At 43.6% G+C, this 13,128-nt stretch overlaps 1 protein-coding gene across 2 annotated transcripts in view; it reads right to left on the bottom strand.

Moving 5' to 3' along the window:
* Window positions 1–12,662, bottom strand: part of LRRC8B (leucine rich repeat containing 8 VRAC subunit B) — a 65,863-nt gene extending 53,201 nt beyond the window's left edge. For both annotated transcript variants that reach the window (XM_045801826.2, XM_087866088.1), the window contains exon 1: window positions 12,496–12,662. The gene's annotated coding sequence lies outside the window, so the exon portion shown is untranslated. The remainder of the gene's footprint in view (window positions 1–12,495) is intronic.
* Window positions 12,663–13,128: the final 466 nt, after the last annotated feature.

Below are 13,128 nucleotides of genomic sequence, written 5' to 3'. Positions count from 1 at the left end.
AAGGAGTGAAGTAGAATGGGGATATGAACTTGAGGGGCCCTAAGGATGATCTCAAGGCATATTAAAACGTTATGCATATGAGTATATGCATATTATTCTGGAAAAGACCCTCAAGGATATCTATAACATAAAGTTAAAAATCAAGAGATACTCTGTAAGGTCTCTTCCACATGACTCTAGAATACCATGACTTGAATCAACTTACCCAAATAAAGCCAAGTCTTTGAACTCAGACTCTGGTAAGCATAAAATTCAGGTCTTTTCAAGTCCCCACTCCAGGGAGGCTGTCCCTGACCACCCCATCTAAACCCCACAACAACCACCCTCTAGCCCTTTACACTGCTTTATTTTTCTTCATAGCATTTAGTACATGACATTTTATCTTGCATTTGCTTATTATCTATATTCCCTCCTCTAGGATGTATGCTCCATGCAAAAAAAGGTTTTTTTCTCTTTTCACTGTTGGATTTATTCCCAGTGCCTGGCACAATGCCTAGCAAGTATTAAGTGCTCAAAAAAACCAAAATGAATTAATTTTTTAAAAGCCATAAAATAAAGCATGGCAGAACAAAAACTCAAATACATTCTTTTCCTTTCCTTTCCTTTCCTTTCCTTTCCTTTCCTTTCCTTTCCTTTCCTTTCCTTTCCTTTCCTTTCTTTCTTTTTTTAAGTCTGGAGGCCTACTAACAGCCATGCATTTTACTAAGCACATTGCAAGCATATCTATTTTACTTAATCTTTAAGGCAAGTTTTCCAATCCTCAGAGCCTTTTATAAAGTAACACATCTGGGAAAAGGCGCCAGGCAATATACTGTAGAAAAAGCTGCTTCATCAAGTATCAGATCTGCACTAACTTGTTGGGTTTGCCTAGACAAGCCATGTCCCCTTACAAACTCCGTTTCCATGTTTATATCCTGCAGATAATATTTGCCCCCCCTACTGCAGGTCATCAGGAGAATGAAAGCTCGAGTATGTTAAAAGTGATGTACAAACATAAGTAACGTGGTGGGGGTTCCTGTAAAGTACTTCAGGAGAGATTAGCTATAAGATTTGGGGGAAGGTAAGAGAGCAGGGGACATCTGTACAGAGTTCTTTGTTACAGGGCCAGGGCATCCAGGAACTGGAAGGACCCCAGGAAAGCCTCCTTATTCAGCAGGATGACAGCAGGCTCAACTCCTCACCCTTTGGGATGCATTACTCCATAAAGAAAAAAATATCCCAAATCTAGCCTGGGACCAATCCTTTTAGCATGCTGTAATTCACAGCCTTCTCCTGGGAAGAAATTAGCATTCTTGATAAAACTCTGAAAAATATCTTTTCCCCCAATAGGACTGAGACTTTTTCTTAGAAACCAGTCACCTACTTCCACAAAGAACTTCTCAAACTCAATACACAAGAAACAAATAAACAAATCATAAAATGGGCAGAAGATATAAACAGACTTTTCCAATGAGGACATACAAGTGGCTAACAGACACATGAAAAAATGTTCAAAATCATTAGCCATCAGGGAAATTCAAATCAAAACCACACTGAGATACCACCTTACGCCAGTTACAATGGCAAAAACAGACAAGGCAAGAGACAACAATTGCTGGAGAGGATGTGGAGAAAGGGGATCCCTCCTACATTGTTGGTGGGAATGCAAGTTGGTACAGCCACTCTGGAAAACAGTGTGGAGGTCCCTTAAAAAGTTAAAAATTGAGCTACCCTATGATCCAGCCATTGCACTACTGGGTGTTTACCCCAAAGATATAGACGTAGTGAAGAGAAGGGCCATATGCACCCCAATGTTCATAGCAGCAATGTCCACAACAGCTAAATCGTGGAAGGAGCCGAGATGCCCTTCAACAGATGACTGGATTAAGAAGTTGTGGTCCATATATACAATGGAATATTACTCAGCTATCAGAAAGAACGATTTCTCAACATTTGCTGCAACATGGACGGCACTGGAGGAGATAATGCTAAGTGAAATAAGTCAAGCAGAGAAAGACAACTATCATATGATTTCTCTCATCTATGGAACATTAGAACTAGGATGATTGGTAGGGGAAGAAAGGGATAAAGAAAGGGGGGTAATCAGAAGGGGGAATGAAACATGAGAGACTATGGACTATGAGAAACAAACTGAGGGCCTCAGAGGGGAGGGGGTGGGGGAATGGGATAGACCGGTGATGGGTAGTAAGGAGGGCACGTATTGCATGGTGCACTGGGTGTTATACGCAACTAATGAATCATCGAGCCCTACATCGGAAACCGGGGATGTACTGTATGGTGACTAACATAATATAATAAAAAATCATTTAAAAAAAAAGAAAGAAAGAAACCAGTCACCTACTGACCCAGCTCACCTTCCGTCAAGTGTCTAGTGATCTTTACCCGTGTTCTTTTTGCAATGTTCTATTTTCTAGTCTAACGGTGGGTATAAAAAATTATATACAATTTCTAACTGTTTTGGGAAAATTTGTGTGTTCTTAAAATGGATGATGGTGATTAAATCACTTTGGTGTCAAATTAACTTTCATCGGGTATATATAAAGAAGTGGTGTGCTCTAACCACTCTCTTTCCCCATTGAATGTCTCTGCCCCCCCAAGAGAAAATCTTTAAATTGGCCTATTAGGGACCCTTTCCGTTAGAGTTGACAGCTAATTTGACTGAAGAGTTTTCTGTAGCAGCCAAACCACTTGATCTGCAAACAGGGCATGAGATTTGGGTTTTTGTTTTTTGTTTTTTTTGAGAGAGGGGTACTCTGGTAGAATCTATTTGTAGATCGTCAATTAACCCTTGTTCAAAAGTATCTGCTCCAAAATACCAGACGTGATCTTGATTCTTTCTAGCCATCTCCTTTTTTTCTTTTTCACATTTATCTTTTCCCACATTCTGAAAGAAAGGCAAATATCTCACCTTTCATGAGTCTGCTTCTAGCGCACTGCCTTGGGATGTAAAAATCTCCAAGCCCCAAACAGAGGGCCATTCTGAAATGCCTGTAAAGCTTACAGATGCAGTGTAAGTAAACGACTTTCATGACTGAGAAACAAATCGTTTTGAAGTCAGGGGAAAGTTTCCATTTTTTTGCCTGAAAGCTAGAGCAAGACCTATCAACAGACAATAGAAAACTGAATAGAATAGAAAAACTGAAAATCATTTTTGGGATCAGTCACTAGCTAACTTTTGGCATGTAACTCAGGAGTTTAAAAATAGAGTTGGGGCGCCGTGGCTCAGTCAAACATATGACTCTTGACTTCGGCTCAGGTCATGATCTCAGGGTTGTGAGATCAAACCCCAGCTCTGTGCTGGGCGTGGAGCTTCCTTAAGATCTTGCTCTTCTTCTGCCCCTCTCCCTCTCTAAAAAAAAAAGGGTAAATTACACTGCCTTCATCCCCATGTACTTATTTATGTAGCAAGATTTCTTAAACAGCACATTAAAAAAAGAAACACTTGATTTGATAAAAAAGGCTATCTTACTCTACCAGTAAGTAATATTTGTGTACAAATAAACTATTTTTAAGCCCCATTAATCTCGAGAGATGATTTTCCTGTAAAAGTTTACCTATATCTAAAAGTAATTCATCAAAATTCTAATATACTTGTTCTTTTGATCAGTTGTGTACTAGTAAAAATCGTGACAACTTAATCCAAAGAGATTTTATTAAACAGAGCATTACTGTCACAAGAACTTTAAAAAAACGATATATAGTATGTATGAATGTGTGTGTCTCACAGGAGTTTGAAAAGGTAATCAATGGAAGATTTTCAAACATAAGAATGTTACAATGGGATTAAGTTTTATAGGAAAAGAGAAATGAAATGAGTTCCATAAGGGAAACAACTATGCAAAATTCCTGACTTCTGGAAGAGCTTGTTCTTATGTTTTTTAGATGATGTTATAATAGACATCAAATTACTTTGGTATTTAATTTAGTTTCCATTGGGTAGATCACAAAGAGTGTTTTCTAAAGAAATCAATATTTATAATATCAGAAATGTCACCTTTCAGAACTATCTAAATTATAAAAAAAAACTTTAGATATTAACTTTCATTTATTTATTTTTAAAGATTTTATGTATTTATTTGTGAGAGAGAGAGCGCACAAGCAGGGGGGAGGGGCAGAGGGAGAGAGACAAGCAGACTCCCCACTGAGCAGGGAGCCAGACTCAGGGCTCGATTCCAGCACCCTGAGATCATGACCTGAGCTGAAGCCAGATGCTTAACCAACAGAGCCACCCAGGTGCCCCTAGATATTAACTTTTAAAGTGTATTGGGGAGAGCACATAGTTTTTCAAAATCCTTTAAGGGGTACTGGAAGAAAAAAAATCAGAGATACTACACTAAACTACCTCTAAGCCAAGAGCTTGTGTTGACTATCTAAAGTTTTGACTTCTAATAGAGAGACGAAACCAGAACTAGTTCAGAAAAGTGCAAAATCTGTCTAAAGCATCCCCTGCAAGTTACCAAATCCATAACTCTGAACACAATAAATATTCAATAAGCACTAGTTCATTGACAACATATTTGGGCCATTCAACTGATATCTATTAATAGCATATATGCAATATCCCTTCCTACTTCCAACCTTCAAGGAGAGCTTTCAAATTTTGGTCAAATACCAGTCAAAAGTGTGTTACCAAAACAAATCCCAGGACTAGGTAATAAGTATGTGGAGTTTTATTCCTAATTCTTTCCCAGATATTCATGTACATGCCAAGTATGATGCCCGGCCCAGGAAGTCCAGGAGATAAACAAAATAATCCTTACAAGAGCATCTAGGAGGTGACAGAGGTGTTCCGTGGCACAGATATTACAATAGGTGTACAAAACTCAGAGGCAGCACAGAGGAGGGAATGCAGAGCTCTCGTGGGTGGAAGGCAGAGGGAGAGTATCTGCAATGGTTTTTCAGTATACATATGCTTGAACTGATCCTTGAAAGATGGGCAGGTGATTGACAAGAGGATACCTGCGTTCTGGGTAGAGGGAAGGAACAAAGCCATGGAGTACAGCCATCTGGCTACCTCATGCCTTCCTCCGTATACTGCTAAGAGTTTAGAATGGCTGGTGGGGAGTGTGACTGTGCACACTGTCCATGGTGCATACATCGGTGATTTAGAAATGACAGGGTGGCAAGAGGTGAAGCTGGAAAGTTGTGGAAGCAGACAAAGGAAGACCTGATTATATGGTTCACCAAGACATTTGGACTCGATCCTGTGGCAAAGCAAGTCATTAAAGGTTATTGAACTGGGCAGTCATGGTATGAGATTTGCCTGCAGTGTGGACAACAAATTTGCAGGGCGTGGAGGATACAGAAGACGACAAACCTAACTACCAGCTGGAAGACCCGTAGCAGCTGTCCTGACTCAGGGCAGTGAAAGGGCCATGGAGGGAGAGTGCGGATGGAAAAACCTGAAGGACATGGTCCCTGGACAAGTTGGTTACAAACTGTACAAGGAGCGGTTGGGGGGAATGAGGCAAGGAAAAGCCCAGAATGACTTCTAGATTTCATGGGTTATGTAATTGGGTAAATAGTATTGCTATTTCCAAAAATATGGACTCTGAGAAGACAAATAACTAGTTTTGGGGAAACAGAAGTATCTTCAGTACACTGACTCCAGTCCCTCATTTGTTCTGTGAGGCAGGCAGTGCAGGTATTATCCCCAGTCTCTGCTCAAAGGGGTAAATTTTTGTGCCCAATATCATATGCAACAGTTTGGGAAGCTTCCGATATACCAGGCTCGAGAGGAGGTAAACAAGGAAGACAAGACCCATATGTTCAGCAGAACTTATATTCTGTCGGGGGCAAGGGGAGTGGAAGACAAATAAGCAAGCAAACAATACACCAAGATCTGAAAGACCTATGATGGGGCAGGTGTGGGGGACGCGGGTCCTTTATCTGAGGAGATCAGGGAAAGCATCTCTGAAGTCCCATTTGAGCTGACCGTTCACTGAGGAGATAGAAGCATTCATGTAAATTCATAAGGGAAGAGCATTTCCAGACAGGGAACAGCAACTGAGAAGTCCCTGAGGTGGGAACAAGGTTGGTGTGCCACGGAGGGAGGAATTCCAAATACCAGGGCAAGTAGGGAGTGAAAGGAAGTCCCAGTTCCAAGGGTACTCCTGGGAGGGTGAAGGTGAAAGACCTGTGGCCCCTTAGGGCAGCACTGGCACAGCATCAACTCTCTCGGGGAAGCCTGCAAGCCACCATGCGCAGCAAACTGCATTATGACTCACAAACGCTTTGGGAAGACAAGCCATTGCTCAGTAAGGACTGCCTATTTTGGCATTGAAATAGGGCCAAGAACAAACTCATTTAGTTTTGCCTAGAGAGATGAGCTTAAAAATCTTTAGAGGAACAGAATTCATTTTATATTTATCCACTCAGGGCAAGAAACAATCTGCAGTATCACAGCAGGTGGCTCTGCCCCCAAGGCTTGGCCGAGCCCTAGCACACTGCACGCAAGCGGAGCCTCCTTGCCCACCCTCCTGGACTAGAAAGGCGACATTTCCTCCAAAGGATCCCCCCGTAGCTCAGCTGGAGGGGAAGGAAAAATGGCACCCCAAAGCCAATGTGCTGAGCTGGGTTCTTGTCTATGTACACCTGAAAGCCTTGGAGGGACTGGATGTTGGGGTTGCCTACTGGCCCTGACACAGGCCACCTGGGGCACAGTCTAGCCAGCTTCTGGAACACACTGCCCATGCCTCCCATCCCGTGGTCATTTTCTACTGCTGCTTTATGGGCTACCTAGTCTTCTGCCAACCGTCTTTCACATGGCCCTCATTCAGCCAAATGGCTTTAAATTCCACTTGCTAAGGGTGACGCAGATCAACCTGATGACCTCTCTGAAAAGATCCTACTTCATAGCCAACTTTCTTAGATGCATCTGCTCGGTGTATCAAAAAAAGTATCTGTATTGAAAGTTTGCCACTGTAGCATGAATAAATTATAAAAGAATTAAATTATTTCTGGATTATGTAGCCCCTTTCAGAGTATCACACGGAGAAGTTATAGATTATATACACTTACTTTAAAGATGGCTCCAAGCATTCTGAAATGCTTTCTTTGGAATGGTGCTGGAGATCTGTGACATGTTATGATCCATGCCTAGGGGCAGGCTCATTTCATGTCTGAGCTCATTTCAAACTACACTCCCACACCATCTCTTTACTTCAGCTCACTGGCCAATTTTTTCTTCCTAAAGTCACCATTTACCTATAACCATAGGACATCCACGTGTGCTTCCATACCATCTGTACTTCTCCTTTCTTTAAAAAAAGATTTTGTTTATTTGACAGAGAGAGTACGAGCAGGGAGAAGGGGAGAGGGAGAGGGCGCAGGGGAAGGGGGGAGGGAGAAGCGGACTCCCTGCAGAGCAGGAAGCCCAATTTGGGGCTTGATCCCAGGATCCTGGGATCATGACCTGAGCTGAAAGCAGGCCCTTAACGACTGAGCTAGAAAGCAGACCCTTAATGATTGAGCCACCCAGACACCCTTCTCCTTCATTTAATTGCAGTGATCGATTCACCTGTCTCCCCCAGTAACCCGCAACCTCCATGGGGGCAGGGACCATGTACATTTTTGCTTACCTTCTGTCCCCAGAACGTGGCACGGTGTTGGGCACACAGTAGCTGTTTACTAAGTAGATGCTTAAAAACCACTATGAAATACACTCATTGGTGGAGATGTTTCAGCTTCTGAAAGCAGATCAGCCAAAAATCATTCAAATCAAGGTTGAAGAAGGTTAAGGCTGAGCTGTTCTGTTTTTGATAAAAAAAATATAGGAAAGACTTTGCTGCTAGTTGGGTTCAAACTGATTTTGGAGACAACTCTCAAAAAGTGTAACAATTTAACAACGCTTATTTGGATATGTATGAAGATGAACAATTTGAAAACTTTTTTTTTTTAATGGAATAAGAGTTCATTCTCAGAAAGATTCACCCAGATTAGGCCAAATTTTAAATAAAGTTACCATTTACTTCATCGGGCAGTTTATTAGGCACTCCTACTTTAATCCTCCTATCCGATTCTTGCCCCATCTTGCAGATGAGGAAATTGAGGGTACAGGAGGCTAGGATTGCACAGTGAGGAAGCGGTGGAGCGGGGGTTCCCATGCAGGTCTATTCGATTACAAGAGCTAGGTTTTTAATCTAAGCCATGCATTAAGCTAAGAAGTAAACGCTGACATTTAGAAATAATGCATTGCATCTTCTTATGGAAAGGTACAAGACTACATACAGTCTGATACTACCAACTGCGGCAAATAATTTAAGTATTTAAAAAAATAGGATCTGCATGTCAATGATGTGGTAGCAGGGAAACCAGGCAATTTATGACAAAGGAATAAGGAGAAACATGAACTATCATCTACTGAAAGCTTGTTTTATGCCAGATACCATATTAGATGCTTGAAGGTTAATATTTCCTTTAATCCTAAGAATCCTGTAAAATGGGTAATAAGAGTCAAGAAAACAGAGGTGTAGAATAACAGTGGCGATTGGCTATCACAATACTCCTTCCCTCTTTCCTAAGGATATGAACCTTCCACATTTTAGTGGGGCCCAAGTTTGCTGGGAATAAGTATGACCACCTCTGGGAAACTGCCTTTCCCCTTTTTTCCTACCTTCCTTCTTTCCTCCTTTCTACTACTCGGAACCCACGTGTGACGGCTCCGTCTAGGACCATGAGGTTGAAGGCCTCTTCTGATGTGTGGTAGATCTATAAGGTGGAGCCAGCCTAGGTCTCAGAAGACTGTAATACCATTATACCAGCCCTGGGTTGTCTCTTTCGTGTGAAAGAGAAACAAATATCACTTTGTTTAAACCACTGTCCTTTGCGGTCTCTGTGACTGGCAGCTAATCTTCACTAATCCAGCAACTGGTTCATCAGGCCCTTCTGCAAAGTCCACACTCTTAGGTAGAAACTGAAGAACTCCTGTTTATAATCTGCAATTGACTGTGGGGAGGGCGGCCGTGTAAAAAGGCTGAAAAGGGATTTTACAGAAGAAAAGAAGTAAGGTTCAAGTATGCTCTCCAATCGCACACGTGAGAAGAGAGTCCAAAGGAATATGCTACTCAACAATGAAGAATTTAGTCTCCATCAGAGATGGGCGGGGGGAGAGCCCAGTCACCTGCACTGAGCTGGAAACAGGAGAAACAGAAGCAGCGCAGCTGGTAGCTTCTGAGAAAGATGCTGTTGGCTGAGGAGTAAGCGCCAGAGAATGGAGCCCTGGAAATGGCCACAGGATGAGACAGACAAGAAGAAAGAATTACAAGGAATTCTGAAATTGAAGAAGCAGGAGATGAAGCTCAAAGATACACGGTCTGGAGAGGGACAAGCAGAATCATGTGACCCATATCAAAGACACCGTAAAGGTTAAAAAGGCAAAAGGAAAGGTCAAGAACAAAGCTCTGACAACTCATTTTTATTCATTTCCTTTACACAGGTTCACAACAGCACTGAAGAAGTGAATTTAAATTGTGTTGCAATTGAGCAGAATCCTAAATGAGAGGAAGTCACAGAACAGGGAGTTTATTATTACCCTTTGCTCAATTTCTAAATGAACAGCAGTGATAAGAACTTAGCAGAGAGATTCAGTGACTGGAGTTAAGCCTCATTTTATTTAAGATCAATCTCCGTGATTCAGAAAAGGAAGAATAATTTATGTCTGCCAAAGGCACAATTTTAAACATCAGAAAAAAACTAACTCACAATAAAGGTATGTAGGAGGTATAGAGAATACAGATGGGAAATAAAATGAAAGTAGGTGATAGTAATAAAAGAAAGGACAAGAATCTGACAACACACACGACAGAGATGAGAATGCATTTTACAACTGGTTAAAAAAAAATTCTGCGCTGTAACTGGACCTCCCAGATTCCTTTTGAGTGGTCACACTCAATGGTTTGAACTGTTCGTGGAACATCCAGTATTCTCTTAGTTGGGCAAACAGAGAAGGACATGCTACGTGGAAGGCAAGGCAAACCATTCTACCAAGTCTGGAGTAACACGACAGCCTTAGCATACATTCATTTCTGATATTATCAGTGTATGCTAGCAAGGGGATGGAATAGAGAAAAAAAATAAAGTTTGGAAATTCAACTTGAAAGACACCAAATGAAAATCCAGGATTAAATACGCTATTTTTTGTATGGGCAGTAAAAAAAAAAAATTAGAAAAGCACATAAAAATACTCAGATACCATTAAAAAGGTTTGAAAAAAATTTTTTAAGTTGTTTACAAATAAAAACATTGGCTAAAGGAAGAATCTTTTAAATATTAAAATATTTGCCTGTTTCAACTTCAAGAAAACAGAACAAAAGCATCACGAATTTCAGGCCACTGCAGGAAAATACCCACACAGTCTTAAAAAACTTGTAGTGATAATGGAATATTATTCAGCACTAAAAAAGAAGTGAGCTATCAAGCCACGAAAAGGCCCGGAGGAAACTTAAATGCATAATACTAAGTGTAAGAAGCCAATCCAAAAAGGCTACAGACTGTATGATTCCAACTATGATAGTCTGGAAAAGTCAAAACTATGGAGACCATAAAAAGATCAGTTGTTGTTGGGGTTGGGGGATGAAAAGGCGGAGCACAGAGGATGTTTAGGGCAGTGCTACTGTGACATAGTATCATTGTCTGTTATTACAGTGGTGGATACATGTTACTACATATTTGTGAGTGAACCTTAACGTACACTATGGACTTTGGGTGATAATGATGTGTCAGTGAAGGCTCACTGATTATAATGAAGGTACCACTCTGGCAGGGGATGTTGATAATGGGGCAGGCTATACATGGGGGGGAGGGAGCTTTAAGAGAAACCTCTGCACTTTACTTTCAATTCTGCTGTGAACCTAAAATTGCTCTAAAAAATGAAGTCTATTAAAAAAAAACCTTGGAGATCTGGTATCTTCTTCAAGTTGTATTGATTAGGGCCCTTTTCATTTTAATTAATGTTGGTGCTTTCATTCTGAGGATTCTGAAGAATGAAACAGCAATGGGGAATGGTCTTAGAAAAGCAAATCTTAACAAGCAGTTAAATGAAATCACTCCAAATGTGAAAATATACATGTTAGGCTGGACATGTTGGAACACCTTTCCAGTCGAAGAAAAACAGAGTAAGTTTTGAAGAATAGTAAATTTAATTCTAACATGCAGATTTTTATTTTTTGCTATAAAACATTTTAGGGGGATAGTAGGTATAAGAAAAAGTGCCATGACTCAACTGTACCATCAGTAACAACTTTGCCTCCTTCATTACCTGAACTTAAAGTAGTATCAGACATGTTAAGGCTTATATTCTTAAATCACACAGGCCCAATTACTTGGAGGATTAGTCGTCATTTTATATTCTCTTCAAGAGTGGAGCTTCGGACTAGGAAAGCCAGGGGCAAAAGAAAGTCACCTTAGCACCCACAACTCAAAGGAGCATTTTGGGTTCTCAGGAGGTACAACTTGAACACATGGAGGACATTGGAATTGTTAACTAATTTTACTGCATTTTGACTTCTGTGTGCTTCAACCCTACACTTTAAGAGACAGCACAGTCTCATAAAGACACATGCCATTTAATTTTCTCCTAGAAAGCAGGGAACAAATTGAGTATTTCAAATTGGCTACATATTTGCAATTTAAAATTTTCATACTGCTATCTTTTCCAGAATTTTAAAAACAGTTTTTAGGCAAGGCTAATGTATTCAAGAAAGTTCAGGCATAGGTTTTTGTTTTTAAATTTAGGTTTGTCATTTTCTTGGGAAGGGAAAGGAGGTTGCAGAGTCTTTCTGACTACAAAGAAAAGTCTTCCACAAATGTCATCTAACCAAAGGCAACCTATGGACTTTGGGAAGTCAGTTGGGACACAGAGTAGTGTGCCAACACCGAGCCTCCTGCCTTCTGACCTCTCAGCACCTGCTCAACTGTAGCCTAGAAGGAAACTCTTGGCTTCTCTATGTGGGTATAGGTTGCCCCCCCCACCCCTTTCAAACAAACGAACCCCAATACCATTAAATGGAAGGCGAACATTGAGTAACCAACGAGTTTGTCAAAGAACAGCGCAAGGGCAGGGGGCAAAGGGGAGCGACCAAAGGCGGACGCCCTCGGGAGAGGTCTGCCCACTCTAGCCTGGGAAACCAGAACCCTGTTCCCGCACCGCGCGGAGGGCTCACAATCAGGTGCAGCGCCGAGGCTCCAGCGGCGGAGAGGGGACCGCCCCGTCGTGGCCGCCCACTTCTCTTGCCCCGAATGACCCCAGCACCCAGGAGACGTCCTCTCAGGGGTGTCGCTCCCTCTCTCCCGGAGACAAGGGAGCAGCAAAGCTGCCACTCATCTCCGGCCGCGCCACCTGCCTGCAGGCCCGGCTCGCAGGTGAGGCGCGGGCAGGTAACCGCACCTGCTCGGCCAACCCCACCTGCTGCGTCCCCTCACCCCGTCCTCCGCCTCCACCCGCGGGGTCCGCGCGGCTCCTCCTCCGGGAGCGGGGGGCGCCCCGCTCGGACCTACCTGCGCGACCCCAACCCTGGGCGCCCGCGCTCCCGGCCGCGTGCGCCCCGCGCCGCTCCGGGCGCGCCGGCGGCGGCCCCGCGCCTGCACTTTCTCGGCTGACGGCTGCTGCGGGCTCAGCGGGAAGCCCCAGCGCTGCCGGGCTCGCCGCCTCCAACCGGCTCCATTGTGACGCGGCGCGTTCCGCCGGCCAATCGCGGCGCGGCGGCGCGAACCGCTGACTAAGTTCGCGTGTGGAGGAGGAGGGGACTGGGCGGAGGCGGGAGGCGGAGGCGGCGGCCGCGGGGTGGCGGTGGCGGTGGCAGAGGCGGAGGAGGAAGAGGGGGAAGAGGCAGCGGCTGCTTCGGTAGCTGCCCCTGCTGTAAAATTTGCAGCAGCCTCGGCCCGAATGTGTGCCCAGCTTTGGGCGCGCGGGGGCCGGTGACTCACCCCTAGCCGGTGGAAACAAAGCGCAGCTGCCGTCACCCGGAGCGCGCCATGTGGCCGCCCCGGCCGGCTCGCCACAGCCTCGGGTCGGCGGGCAGCAGTGCACAGCTACACTACTCGCGGGGGGCTGGAAAGCGAGGGGGCTGTTCTCGAGAGACTGGAGGGACGGGGGCTTAGGGCCGTCCGCCGGGCGCACCGGACAAGAGA

Source organism: Ursus americanus, chromosome 12 (genome assembly GCF_024610735.1).
Source record: "Ursus americanus isolate L20-20 chromosome 12, mUrsAme1.1.p, whole genome shotgun sequence".
Taxonomy (NCBI): Eukaryota; Metazoa; Chordata; class Mammalia; order Carnivora; family Ursidae; genus Ursus; species Ursus americanus.
The sequence above is the reverse complement of the archived record's forward strand: the minus strand, read 5'-3'. Positions and strand labels throughout refer to the sequence as shown.